Source organism: Berghia stephanieae, chromosome 9 (assembly GCF_034508935.2).
Source record: "Berghia stephanieae isolate SIO BIC M18660-M18661 chromosome 9, UCSD_Bste_1.3, whole genome shotgun sequence".
NCBI classification, from domain to species: domain Eukaryota; kingdom Metazoa; phylum Mollusca; class Gastropoda; order Nudibranchia; family Aeolidiidae; genus Berghia; species Berghia stephanieae.
Window position 1 is genome coordinate 12,517,222 of NC_088368.1, and position 15,891 is coordinate 12,533,112.

Genomic DNA, 15,891 nt, shown 5'->3' on the forward strand with positions numbered 1-15,891 from the left:
AGTCTTCGTTTGGCCGTCCTGTCCTGATCCTATACTCCGTTGTACCTTGAAGAAAGTTAGTTACCACTCCCCAATCTCCCTCCACCCTCCCTCCCCAACTAACTATTGTCTTTCACTGCTAAAATAATTAGGCCAAGACGGCCAATCTAGCGATGCACGCCCTGAGGTCCTACTTGGGATAAATTAAAACCATATCAGTTTTATCACTGAAAGAAGAGCTTTGCTTCACTTAGATATACGGATGAAGAGAATGGCAATAAATATATATTTTATCATTGTTTGTTTTGCTTAAATATATATTAAATATAAAAAAGAAAAGTAAACAAAGTATGCACCGAGAAGAGCCCCATGGTACTATAAATAAAAATCCCTGACCCCACGGAGTCCTTCATCCCCGCACACTCCCAACGATCCCTACTCAACTTGTATTGTGTGCATTGTCTAATACTAATAATAGTATAATTATAAAGATGTCGCTGATTGTGTGTGAAGTTAACAAGTGCTTTGCGTTTGGAATTAAATGTGGATTTTTAAATTCTATTATTCTAAAGTTGTGTGTCATACCGTTAGTATTCAGAGAAAATGTATTATCGCTGTTGTCATTGTTTATGAAACCTACCTGTTTTTATCTTGAATCATTTTATTTTAAAAAGTTATTTCTGTAATTTGTAACCAATCATGAATCATGTTGATTTTTTAATTGATAATCAATTCCGACACTTATCCCCTCAAGAGAAAATAGTGGTGAAAGATTTAGGTCCACACAAACCAGTGAATTTTAACTTAGTTTCTAACACTCCGAGGAGACAGCGCCGATTTAATAATTTAATAATGATTATTTTTAAAATGTTGAATGGCTTACTGCCAGTGAAAGCCGTAAAAGGCTTCATTGTTTTTATTGCTTGATTTTTGGTGATGTATGCTATAACGGACAACAGGAGGATTCAGTGATATTGCGCACATCTCTCAGGCACTGAAGAAACATTCTGAATCAAAAAGCCATGTCACAGATGCTGTTAAATATGAACTTTTCAACATTGTAGATATAAGAAATCAGTTGGAAACAGGACATGCTGCGTCTGTGAGTCGTTATAATGAACAGGTGAAAGTTAACAGACAAGTTTTGTCCAAGATAATTGATGCTCTTTTGTGAGTACGTCTCGTTAATATTCTAACACACACACACATACACGCACACACAAATACACGCACATATGCAAACAATTGCAATACCGCCCTCCACACACACACACACACACACACACACACACATACAAAGTAGGTCAAATTAAGTTAAATTAACTAGACCAATAAAATTTGATTCTGTATTTCGGATTTGTGCCGCCTTAAATACAATGTGACCAACCGCCCCTGGTTTTGTGCCGCCCTATATTTCCGTAACTAGTATCAACCTAACAAAAAACTTCAATTTTAAAATTTATATAAATAAAAATTTACGCACATACTGCTTTGTTTGAATTTAAATATTGATACTCGTGCTTCGCTTCCGCGAATGGAAGCGTCAAAATCGGCACGTTCCATAACTCACCCGTCGCACGGGTGAAATAAATGAAGTGTGTCAGTTGTTTATGAAAGTTTTTTGTTTATATGAGCCAGTCTTCGTTTGGCCGTCCTGTCCTGATCCTATACTCCGTTGTACCTTGAAGAAAGTTAGTTACCACTCCCCAATCTCCCTCCACCCTCCCTCCCCAACTAACTATTGTCTTTCACTGCTAAAATAATTAGGCCAAGACGGCCAATCTAGCGATGCACGCCCTGAGGTCCTACTTGGGATAAATTAAAACCATATCAGTTTTATCACTGAAAGAAGAGGCTTTGCTTCACTTAGATATACGGATGAAAGAATGGCAATAAATATATATTTTATCATTGTTTGTTTTGCTTAAATATATATTAAATATAAAAAAGAAAAGTAAACAAAGTATGCACCGAGAAGAGCCCCATGGTACTATAAATAAAAATCCCTGACCCCACGGAGTCCTTCATCCCCGCACACTCCCAACGATCCCTACTCAACTTGTATTGTGTGCATTGTCTAATACTAATAATAGTATAATTATAAAGATGTCGCTGATTGTGTGTGAAGTTAACAAGTGCTTTGCGTTTGGAATTAAATGTGGATTTTTAAATTCTATTATTCTAAAGTTGTGTGTCATACCGTTAGTATTCAGAGAAAATGTATTATCGCTGTTGTCATTGTTTATGAAACCTACCTGTTTTTATCTTGAATCATTTTATTTTAAAAAGTTATTTCTGTAATTTGTAACCAATCATGAATCATGTTGATTTTTTAATTGATAATCAATTCCGACACTTATCCCCTCAAGAGAAAATAGTGGTGAAAGATTTAGGTCCACACAAACCAGTGAATTTTAACTTAGTTTCTAACACTCCGAGGAGACAGCGCCGATTTAATAATTTAATAATGATTATTTTTAAAATGTTGAATGGCTTACTACCAGTGAAAGCCGTAAAAGGCTTCATTGTTTTTATTGCTTGATTTTTGGTGATGTATGCTATAACGGACAACAGGAGGATTCAGTGATATTGCGCACATCTCTCAGGCACTGAAGAAACATTCTGAATCAAAAAGCCATGTCACAGATGCTGTTAAATATGAACTTTTCAACGTTGTAGATATAAGAAATCAGTTGGAAACAGGACATGCTGCGTCTGTGAGTCGTTATAATGAACAGGTGAAAGTTAACAGACAAGTTTTGTCCAAGATAATTGATGCTCTTTTGTGAGTACGTCTCGTTAATATTCTAACACACACACACACATACACGCACACACAAATACACGCACATATGCAAACAATTGCAATACCGCCCTCCACACACACACACACACACACACACACACACACATACAAAGTAGGTCAAATTAAGTTAAATTAACTAGACCAATAAAATTTGATTCTGTATTTCGGATTTGTGCCGCCTTAAATACAATGTGACCAACCGCCCCTGACTACTACTACAACTACTACTACTACTACTAGTACTACTACTACTACTACTACTACTACTACTACTACTACTACTACTACTACTACTACTACTACTACTACTACTACTACTACTACTACGGCTATCACTACTGCTGCTATCACTACTACAACTACTACTCCTCCTTCTCCATATCTAACAATTTGTGTTATCAGACATGCAAATAAATAGTAAGTAACTTCCATAAACATCAAACCCGAACGCATCGAGTAAAAAGAAATAACTCTGTCAGTATTATTATTTGGAAAAGTTTTTCCGCGGTTATTTTTCTTAGATCATTTTCGTAATAAAAACAAAAACAAAACGAAAACGAAACCATTATTTAAAATGTTAATTGGACATTTTAAACGTTTTATTATCACTCATTGATAAGGTGATGCATTTTATAGAAAAGTTACGATCCGACGTGCACTTAGTTTCAGATCTGATAACCCAATTCCTTATATGGGCTCATTGTTGTAATGGAAATCTCAAAATCAAAATACTGTATGATGCATTTCAACAACGTTACACTCGACCCCGAAGTGGGTTTGGAAGACAGACCGTCATATTATATGTACATTCTCTCTCTCTCTCTCTCTCTCTCTCTCTCTCTCTCTCTCTCTCTCTCTCTCTCTCTCTCTCTCTCCTCCTCCTCCTCCTTCCCCCCCCCCCCCCCCCCCACCTCAAATGCGGAAGTAAATCTAAGATTCTGCAGACATAGGCCCGGAGCCCGGTTTAATAGTAAGGGTCTTTAAAATTTGATTTCCGTTTTTCCCTCTTTACCGATTGTAAATGATCTTCGTCGTCTGCAGAGATTTTTCCTGACATTATTGCTCCTCAGAAATCTTCTCAAGAAGTGCACGAGCAGGGAGTTTGCATCGGATATAAAAACACTTTCAACTTATAAGTCTAAGGTAACTGTATTCTTTTTTTTTTTTGTAAATGGTTGATGAATAAGATAGAGAAAGAGAGAAATCACTTTAAATCAGGACGAGAGTGTGAGTGTGAGTAGTTGTGAGTGTTGTCAACTTGATGGACAAGAGTAAGAGTTGATTGGATACCTACCTAGATACCTACCTGGATACCTCTGTATAGAGCTTTTAGACTTGGTGTAGTCTCCTTCGCTCCTCCTCATCTATTAATGATTGGACCAATTTTTATAATTGAACTTGTTTCCTAGGGTGTTGCTTATCTCCAACTCTGCTTTGAATTTATTCAAATTTTTTGCTGATACTGTGGTTTCTTGTAGTTTATTCCAGTTATTTACAATTCTAGATGAAAAAAAGTTCCTTCTTTCATTTGTTTTAAAACGTTCTTTTTTCAGTTTCTTGCTGTTTCCTCGTGTCTGAATGTTCTTGTTTGGTTTAAGGAATCCTGCCTCTACCCTGTCTATTCCCTTTACTATTTTATATGTTTGGATCATATCTCCCCTTCTTCTCCTGTAATCTAAGGTCGGGAGATTTAATTCTTTCAATCTCTCACAGTATGTTTTGTCTTTCAGGTGTGTGATAAGTTTTGTTGCTCTCCTTTGCACTCTTTCCAAACAGTCTTTGTCTCCCTCAAACTTCGGTGTAGTTGGTAGTCATGTGTTTTGTTTTCAGATTCTTGAAATTTCTTTTCACTATTCCGAGTGTTTTACTAGCCTTAGATTGAACATCTTTAATTTGCTTCTTGAAGTTTAGCTTCCTATCAATAAATACTCCTAGGTCTTTTTCCCCATTGGATTTCTGCAGGGGTTTTTCTTTCATTATATAGTTTGCTTCTCTGTTGTTTTTTCCTAGGTGAAGAACTGCACATTTATCTACATTGAACTCCATCTGCCATATTTCGGACCATTCTTCAAACTTTTTCAAATCTTGTTGTAAGGTGTTTCTTTCTTCTTCTGTATTAGCTACTCCATAGAGCTTAGTATCATCGGCAAAGATTTTACATTTAGATGATAGATTGTCTGGCAAGTCATTGATATAAATCAGGAAGAGAACTGGTCCCAGTACACTTCCTTGTGGAACTCCACTTGTTACCAGTCTCTCTGTTGATGCTGTTCCATTCACTATCACTTTTTGTCTTCTATCTTTGAGGAAATCTCGGACCCATTTGACTGTCTGATCATTAATTTGATACTGTTCCAATTTCCTGATTAGACGCCAGTGTGGAACTTTGTCAAATGCCTTTCTGAAGTCGAGGTATATGACATCTAAATTGTTGCCTAATTCCAGGTCTCTCGTCCAGTCATCCATTGTTTCAAGTAGGTTTGTTACTGTAGACCTTCCCGCCATGAAACCATGTTGATCTTTGCTGAATAGTTTGTTCTTGGTCATATGATCAACCATTTCTTCTCTAATCAGCTGTTCCATGAGCTTGCAGACGACAGATGTCAGGCTCACTGGTCTGTAGTTTTCTGGATTTTTTCTGTCTCCCTTCTTGAATATGGCTGTGACGTTAGCTTCTTTCCATTCCCTTGGTAGTCTTCGTTCTTTCATCGACTGGTTAAATATCTTGGTTAGGGGTTCTACTAGCTGCTCTGCTAAGCTTTTTAGGATGTAAGGATGAAGTTTGTCAGGTCCAGGTGATTTACTCTCCTTTAGGTTTTGTAGTCTCTTCATTACTCTCTCTTCAGTAATCGGCCATTGTGTAGTATCTATATTACTTCTTTTAGCAATATCTGGCAAGTTTTTCTGGTTCTCCACTGTAAAGACACTTGCAAAGAAGAGATTTAGCACCTCTGCCTTGTCTTCATCTTCAGATGCCCAAGTGCCATCTTCTTTTTTTATGTCACAGGTTCCCTGTCTTGTCTTCATTTTACTGTTTACATAACTCCAGAATACTTTAGGATTTTCTTTCGTTTCCTCTGCTATCTTGTTCTCATACTTTTGATGCGCTTGTCGGACTATTTTAGTAGTTGCGTTTCTCACTCTTTTGTATTTGTCCCAATCCTCTTCCTTTTTGCTTTGATTTTGACAATTTGATTGTCGGTTTGTACGTGAGCCCTCTGTCAATTGTAAGGATTTCAAATAGTTTTGAGAAGTCTTAACATTATGTGAAACTTATTTTGTGGGCAATATAGTTTCATGTTTTCTTGTCGGCTACTGAACTGGGCAGTGTCAGACGTCAGTCACCAGAGTGAGTGAGTGAGGTGACTCATGAATCACTGGTCATATTGGTCTTTGGTTTGGCGAACGTCTTATTAGTTGAGACTTGAGACATTGTCGTTGCTAGGGGCCAGGATCAGTTTTAAAAAACAAAAACAAACCAAAATAAAAAAAACCCCACTCAAAATGGGGTCTAGACGTCTACCACTGTTCTACTGTATTGTAATACAATACAGTCGAACAATTTGTATGAGTTTGATTAAAGTTAAAGGCTTATTAATAATATAATAATACTAAAGGCTACTTATGGAGAGAGGGAAGGTGAAGAATCTTTTGACGCGAATTTGTATTACTTATTTACCCCCAAATTTTCTTTTCTGATGCTGATACTGATACCCGACCCAGCTACTAATAATAATATTACAAATGCTCTGTCAAACTTTGCCTTATTTGACAAACTTTTCCTTATGCTGCCAGTATGAGTACCTCTATGTATGACATTTGCGACATGCCATAACAGCAGTTTTTGTTTCCATCACATTATTTTCTCATTTGTAATATGGAAAAAAAACCAAATGCTTTCTATTTCTATATAAATTAAAGAAAATTATAAGTAAAGCACATCTATGCAGAAATGTATCCAAGTAAGCGGTGGCTATTGGTCAGTACTGAGTGCTGGTTTCGTGTTTTATTTTTCGTCTTAATATTTTGACTTAAATTATTTTTTTTCTACGGGCACTGAAAGATTTTCATATTCGTTTCATGCAGAATTATTAGTTGTTTTTTAAAATATGAATTTGTTTAATTTAAGGTTGCTCTATAGAATGATTTGAATCTAGGGGTGCCGAAATGTGCCAAATGCCAATGATTTGACAAAATTTGGCCATATTGCTAACTCAACTCTGTTTTATTTTTAGTTGTTTCTTTTGTTTTGTATCTTTTCAATTATATTGTGACCTGTGTAAAGATTGGGGATTATCTTATGGAATCTTAGTTTTAAAACCCCCCGATCTAACGGTGAATGGGAATAATTTGGCCATCTTGCGTAAGCATATAAGTATGTGACATATGAATATAGTCCATAAAATTTATGTTTGATTGGACTTCTATAAAGTTGTAAAATTTGAAGACTGTCTCTTAATCGTCCCAAGAACCAGATTAGCCCTTAGTAATAAGTCTTTCTCTGTGGAATGCTCTCTCCCCAGATGTAAAACTAATTAGGGATAGTCAGTCTTTTAAAAAACACCTTATGACAGAACCTTTTTCAAGAGCGTAGTTTCGCCCACAGAATACGCCTTAAATCTAATTTTAAACCTTAAGTTCAGACTGACAATTTCCACTGTATAACAGAACTTTTTTTTTTTTTTTGTTGTTGTTTTGTTTGGTAATTCATAAATTCGATTTTTGACAGAATTCAAGAAAAGAACAGAATACGGCTTGAAATCTCGTCTATGTAATAATTATAATTTACAACATTTTGACTTAATAAGCAGCACACCACGCCATTCATTCTTAATTTGTTTGCAGGCCACTGGCTAAATCTTTTACAGTTAGACGGTTTGCGGTTGCGAATGGCTGTGTTGACCTGATATTATATCAATGAATTCTGTTCATTGAAACTAAAATTAGTTTGTCGAGAACTCTTATTAAATAGAATGGGATTGAATTACACTAGTTTGTGCATAATATTGAAGGAATTGCTGTATAAGTTTATTCCGAACCCGGTGGATGATTGACATTGACAGTAACTTTTTTCTTTTGTGTGGAGATGTGCTAGATGATCCTTTTCTCTTTTTTAGCATTGCTTGATTTGGATTTTTAACTATGTGGAGTTTTTCCTCTAGGGACAGGTTGCATTTAAAAATTTTAACATTTGCTGACGACACTGCCCTTCAAGGGTTAATATTTAAAGATGATGAAACGGCATATAGATCTGATATTGACAGATTTGTTGGTTGGTGTGAAGATAACTCTCTGAAATTAAATGTAGGAAAAACCAAAGAAATGATTTTTGATTTTAGAATGAACACAAATTCCATCAGTCTGCTCAAAATTAACAATCAAGCTGTTGATCAAGTTTTGGTTTACAAATATTTGGGTATTTTAATTGACAATAAATTGCAGTGACATTTACAAACCGATGATGTAATCTCTAAATTGAACAAAACAGTGTATTTTATTAGGAAACTTTCAGAATTTGACATAGACAAAACGTAATGCACCCTTTTTTAAAGATCCGTTTTGGAGACCGTTAATACTTTTTGTATTACAGCATGGTGTGGAAATGCCAGTATTTGCGACATTTAAAAAATTGATCGGATAATTGATAAAGCCACGAGTTATACTCACCCAATTTCAAATGTGGAAGAACTGTTCAAGAGATTTTGTCTAAGTAAAATGGAGAAAGTTATGAAGGATGGCGATCACCCCCTTCACAAATATATTAAGTTCTCCATGAAGAGCCATCGCCTAATATCTATAAAAACAAAGACAACACGTCACCTTAATTCACTTTTGCCACATGGTGTTCGAATTTTAACGCGCAACTGTGATTTAAATTAAATACTATCTTTTAAATATACACACACAAGTTAGGACTAAAGGTCTATCTCAATTTATCAAATTAATATATAAAGTGTTGCTATTGGTTCTTGGTTGTATATTTTTACATTTTTGTGCATTTGCATATAATATATGTATAGATTGTCGCCATAGATTCTCAACTTTGTGTTTATACATTTTTATGGATGAATAAAGTATAAAGTATATATATATTATTTTTGTTGTTGTGACGGAACCGAATGTGCAGGCGGAAAAAATCATTCAGAGACAGGTTTTCGTCTTACACATGTTTTCATTTTTCTTCACGAGGGGTCATACAATGCACTGCATATGATTTGGTATATCTATGCCCATAACCCCCCCCCCCCCCCCCCCCCCCCTAATCTTTTCTGTTAGATGATGTTTCTTGATAGTGCAAGCAAAAAAACAAACAAAAAAACATCTGTTTTTACATATTTTTTATTCGTTGGTTTGTCTCTTTTGTTGCTGTTGTTTTTGACATTGTGGTTGTTTCACTTTATTCAACCCTTTCCTTCTAATTTTTTCTATTTCCTCTTCCTGGGTTCCTTCTTAGCACTTATCAAGGCTCATCCTTCTCTTGTTCAGATCAATTTGAGGAAAGAAGATAGCGAGTTCCTTGTATGACCATGTCAATCATGTAAAAAAAATCAAAAAGTTTCATCAAAGTCATTTTTCCACACCAAATTGTAATTTTTGCCCAATATTTACCGAAAAAACGCAATACCAATGAATTCCACCTGAAAATAAAAAAGGACCCAAATTGCAATTTCTGAAACATTTCCATTTTTGTTGGTTTGTTGACATATATCATTTTCATTAAACAACCCGGAATGTCCAGTCACCATCAAATACAAAATGAGTAACAACTGCGACGGCACAGTTTTTGAACATCTGAGAAGCATTGATGCAACACTCATGGGCCAGGGTCTTAAACTTAATTCTCTTATTGCAGGTTTTTATGGGGCATGACTTAGAGGTGTGAAATTGTGGATCCAGTATCAGGAAGTAGTCTTTCTTCTGCTTTTTAATTGGGAAACTGTTATATCCAGAGAAAAAAAAAAAAGAAAAAGTCAAACTTGGTATTTAGTGTATAACTATAATGATCAATGATGCAGAGCTGAAAGGTAATTTTTCCGTCATACACAGGGATGTTTGTCAAACTAGGGTGGAATTTGGTGTTCTTTTTTTTTGCGTTTGACAGTTTTTGTTAAACAGCTAGTTAAATTAGAGGAATATACAACGAGGCTTTCTTAGACTATATATATAATATTTTATATATATATATATATATATATATATATATATATATATATATATATATATATATATATATATATATATATATATATATATATATATATATATATATTATATATATATATATATATATGTATAGTATATAATATATGAAAATTTTTATGATGTCACATCCTTTCTGTAAATAAGCTTAATGATAATGCTTTCTTCCTAAATTTACTGACTTCGTATCACTTGCGACTGAATATTTCAATTTATATCTAACTCATACTCATTCTATCCATTAGAGATATTGGACAAAAATCTAGCTGATGAAATAGTTTTTTTTTTGGGGGGGGGGGGGGTATGGGGATAAATAAAGCAAATTTACCCACAGTACACCTGTTGGGGTAAGGAATGTTGACAGTTTTAGTTTTAATGATTTAATTAATCCACAGCATGATTTTTAAGGAATTTTGGTGGCATCAAGGTGTATTTCACTCCAGAACAAATTTTGCTAGGTTGTTTTTTTTTTACTTACTTTTAATAATATTATAATTTATTGTCCTTAAATGTGATTTGAGCCATGCAAATGGTGTAAAGTATTATATAAATTTGATCTCGAAGGGCCAACATTTCCTTCAATAGATTGTGATGAGTTGTTGATAAACAAATGCCGATTTGATGGACCAAAGCTTATATATAAGCAAATTATAAACCTGAGAGAACCAAAACCTCAATTAATTTGGAAGTTAAAATAATTGTAATCAAGTAATTGTAGTATATTCCCTCTAGATCAAATGAACAAATGGGAGTCGTTTAATACATACATCAGATTTTTGTGCATCTGAAGTTCACGTTTTTCTTAGAGTTAAATAAGTGTACGATGCGTCACCAAAATTAAAAAAAAAAACAACAAAAAACCCCACAAAAAACCCACAAGAAAACACATAAAAAGAACCACAATCTGAAATACATTTCTTTCTTAGGGTTAAGTAAGAGTACCACGCGTCAGCGTCATGCAGAATGTCTCTATAGTTAACCTTCATGACCCGGGAATGAGAAAAAAGCTTGAATTATACACTACCGTGCCAGACAAGGAATATGAAAAAGAACATATTTTTTAAAATTTGATCTGAGTCGAGGTAGGCAGATATTTTAAATGGGGATTTTTCTTGTCATGTTGTCTTTGCTTTGGCTGGGACTACTAGTTTCATATACATCTTTTCAGATTCTTATTTATTGGCATCAATGGTTGCCTCATTAATTTGTCACTCAACAATTATGTTCGGGCTCCATTCTCTTCCCCGCTTTCTCTCTCTGTTCTTTTTTTATTGGTCTTTTTGTTTAGAACCAATAACACACACTCTCTCTCTCTCTCTCTCTCTCTCTCTCTCTCTCTCTCGCTCTCTCTCTCTCTATCTCTATCTCCCCTCCCATCTCCCCTCTCTCTGTCTCCCTTCATCCCTCTCTCCCAGTCCACTTCTCTCTCTCTCTCTGTCTATCTTTTCTCCCCCTCCCCCCCCCCCCAATCACACACCGCGTCCAAACGCATTCTTTCTGCCTTTTAGAGATAACTACTTCAATCAATGACGTCATAACCGACAGTCGCCTGCTATTTTTACACCACCCCCACCCTGTTTCTCTCAGTCTCCCCTACCCCTTGTCAACAACCATTCGATGGTCGACAGTGAGCGCTTAGACTGCGATGATGAGGCTATAAAGTGGGACGGATTGATCAAATCAACTTGATGCAGTCAAGCCGTAGGGTTGGTTGGTTGACCACTACAACCAACAGCACCACGATCAATCGATGACCATTAAGTTATGGGGAATTCCCGATAGGAAGGGCAGCATTTCCAATACCCTTCCGTGCATGAAAGGTAGCAGTAGCATCGTGGTGCATAGCAGGTTCTGATATTATTGTGCAAAAATAAATATGACAGCTTAAAAAAAAAAGGGAACAAATTACCATAAACGGAACGTTTCGGGATCAAATTCCTTCTTCAGCTTTAGCTCTAAGATTCTTGTTTTCTTATGAGAATCTTCCCGGAAATGTGTATATATATATACATATTTAATCCTCGGTAACAAACAGTCGTAACATTTATTTAATTATATTCCAAAATATATTTTTAAAAAATAGATCAATATCAAACAGATTTATGGAAGCAGATATATCATTGGAAATACACACGCACACACACACACACACACACACACACACACACACACACAATGTCTGGAACCAAATGCGTGAGAATATAATATGCAATGTGCTCTTATACACATTTTGGGGCCATTTTTTTTTTATTTGGCCATAAAACATTCGGATTTGTTGAGCGTCTGTCAGTTCTATTGGGTTCGATTTCAAAGAGATTCTCTAGACAAGCTATCTAATGCCGGAAAATGGCACCACACTTTTGGTGACCGTTAATTGGTCAGTGAATCATTCTATTACTGAACTGACAGATATCGGTTTGAGAGCTGTGGAGCTTTTTTGACTATAGAAAGCCCCGTAATAAAATATACTCACATAGGAGAATATACAATAACATAAGACTCGAATAAATAATGATAGATCTAAAAACAAACAAAAAAAACCTGGACGTAAACTAATGTTAATTGTGACCTACCGTCTGATAACGGTATTATGTCGGAATAAGTCGGACCTTTGAACATGAATTTAGAGGTGAAAGGATAAGAAATAAGAACTTTGAGTCTGTTGCAGTGTAAGAAATTGTCTTTATTCTCCCCCATAACGAATAGAAATTATCCTCAATTTACACATTTGTATCTAGACATTCCATTTCCGGTTCCTAGCTCACCCCGACATAATACCGCTTTGAGACGGTAGGTCACAAGTAAATGCTAGACTTGCAATGATTGTACAGTTTTGCATCTCTACCCAATGCAATGAATTAAAGCAAGACGACCTTATAATAATATAGAAAATAACGTGGTCGATATTTATAAGCTCCTGTAATATAGCAAGTAATGCTCTGTCGACCTTTAGTATCGCCCCAACGGGTAAATCCGCCCCAACGGGTAAATCCGCGCTCAGTAGACCCGTACTATCATACTCTTGATGAAAACAAAAACAAAACAAAACAACAAACACGTATTTGAAATTTTGGCCAGAAAACTCGTCCTTCAAATATCGATCGATTAAAATGACCCTAAACTCTCAAACCTGGGATTTACAAATTAAATATCTATAGAATAAAATGACCCTCATGCTATCCCAGGTTTGAGAGTTTTTGACAAGATGGGGTCGTTTAAATCGATCAATGTTTGAAAGACGAATTTTCTGGCTAAAAGTTTAGATATCTGTTTTTTTTTTCTCTTCAGAGTATGGAAGTTTAGCCCCCTTTATCCGAGTCAAGAGAATCGCCATCAGCACTCACCCATTATAATATTGATATGTATGTATACAACGACATAAAAACTATTTTTCCCTTCTCAGAGTGTGGCACCCTTGAGTTAGGTAATAGCATTAACATCAGAGGGATGAAACCGATGCTTAAAATATAAAATTGAATCGGCCAAATTGGATTGATATAATAATGTATTACGGGAAGACGCCGGAAACATCCAACCTTATTATGTCCGCTTCAAACAAAAATTGAATTAAATGAAAGTCTGACGGATGACAGACGGGTCTGACAAAAATATCCGACAGCCCTATGCCCTACGACGGTTAAAAACACTTTTTTTTTGTTCTCTACTATTTTCGGCAGAAATGTTTTGTAACAAGTGATTTATACTGGAGGAGATTTTCATCGAGCGTCATTTTGCGTGCAAAACTAAAGACCATAATATTATATATTCCTCTCTAAGTCAAGATGATTGCGGTGCCAAATTTGTGTCAGTGCGATAAATTAATTGCTTTTTTCCCTTTATTTTATTTTAATGGACGCACTCTTACGTGCGCGATGTGTTATTACTATTACGCTAGATGTGAATATAGTATTTTATATATATATTTATGTGACGGACAGTTTCAAAATCTGAATGGGGTTTCTTGACCTCCCAGGATCTCTCCACATTTCCTATTTTTTTCCATGTTGCTTTCTGTCTTTGTCGGTGCGAGGTTACTTATTTTTGTCTTAGCCCTGGCCGGAGTCCTGCCTGAGAGGGAAACAGTCAAATGTATAGTAGTAGTTTTGGGAGATTGTATTTTTTAACGTGTAAATCAGCTCTTTGTTGTTTTATGTAATGGTTTTATGTTTAAAAAAGACAGGTACTTTCTAAAAATTTGAATGTATTCATCTTAGCTTGTGCCTGCGATAAGACTTTAAGGTGAGCTCAAACTAAGAACACCGATAGCAGGCTATTTCTATCCCCTATTTAATTCAGTCCCTCTTGTCTTACTTTTCATTGGGTGCTTGTATTTGGAAAAAATATGATTTTTTGACTATCCCGTTTTCTTCTTTTCTTCTGGCGACGAAGTGACTCAGTATGTCGTAAACCTCGTAATGCCCTAAAAAATAAACAAGACAAACCAAGATTTAAAACGGTATTATGTCAGTTTTAATCCACAGACTGAACATTGGATTTAAACACTTCCGTTTAAAAGTAAATGACTTCATTGAGGTCAGTGAATTTGGGTTCTCAGTTGACAAAACTGTTCCATTCCATAATTGGATTTAATAGTATGATGTCACGTCCGCCCAGCAACAAGGCAGCTTGGTTCTAAACAAAGAAAATCGGTCCTCTTTATTCTTCATGCTGGCTAGAACTTTTTCACATGTCATATGATCAGAATGCATAAAGGTCAAAACATGACCAGATTTATAATGTTTTTCTCCCCTGGTTACACTTATAATATGCTCGTCGAAGAAGTATTTCATAAAGGCGTCCGCCATTGTTCCGATAGTTTAGAACCAGTTACTAAGTTACTATGCGTCATTACGAGGGAAGTGACTCACGACTGTTGAAGCCTATTTATTGTCGTCATTTTGACATTAGAACAACGGTTCTTCAATTCGTTGTCTTGCTCATTCCAACATTCACGTAACGATACCAGACCAGATTGAAGCGGTGAATCACGTATTCGACTAAGGCGACATGCCACGTGTCAACCATTCTTAAACCTAAGTCTTCCTTTCAGTGTCAGGGTTAAGACATTTGCACACGATGGAGGTCATTTGGGTATATATATATAATATATAATATATATATATATATATATATATATATATATATAATATATATATATATATATATATATATATATATATATATATAATATATATATAATATATATATAATATTTATATTTTAAACTTTTTTCTATTTGCGCACCCGTACAGTTGTTAAAGGGAACTCAGTTAATTCTTCTTCATGTTGGTTTTATTGATCTGAAATTCCACGTTTAATAATGTTCTCTATAGGCAAACTGTCTAAAAATAAACTTTGAATCTTGATATGAACATTTTGTTATTTTTTGTGTGTGTATGTGTGTGTGTGTGTGTGTTTATTTTTAAATACCAAAATAAGAAAGAGATGTTTTGTCACAGTACGGATCTATAAATAACAACGCTATGAAATACAATATCATCTTATTTCGAAGATTACAAAATAATAATAAAAAATAATAATATTAAAAAAAACTAGAACGTAATTATGAGCGCCATCAACATCGGCGGTGTTTAAAAATGTATTTATTTGTATGATTATCCTCCTTTTTTTTTTTTTTTAGAAGGATAGCGACAAGTCAGATTACAAAAAATGAAATTTTCACAGGATAGTAATAAAAACATTAAGAACGCACTGTTTGGTTATTCTTTTCCAAAATTAGTTTGGTTGACCAGACCCACAATGTTAAGTCGTGGAGTGATATTTGTTATAAATTGGTGTCCTGTACTGTTAGCATTTTGAGTATTTCTCTTCTCTCTTGCTAAATCTCTCCCCCCCCCCCCCCCCCCCCCCCAAAAAAAAAAAAAAAAAAAAGAAAAGTACAAAGA

At 35.2% G+C, this 15,891-nt stretch overlaps 1 protein-coding gene across 1 annotated transcript in view; it reads left to right on the plus strand.

Annotated features, from left to right (window-relative positions):
* Positions 1–3,801: 3,801 nt before the first annotated feature.
* Positions 3,802–15,891, plus strand: part of LOC144979708 (G-protein-signaling modulator 1-like) — an 82,868-nt gene continuing 70,778 nt past the window's right edge. Inside the window, exon 1 of the mRNA XM_078926638.1 lies at positions 3,802–3,928. The gene's annotated coding sequence lies outside the window, so the exon portion shown is untranslated. The remainder of the gene's footprint in view (positions 3,929–15,891) is intronic.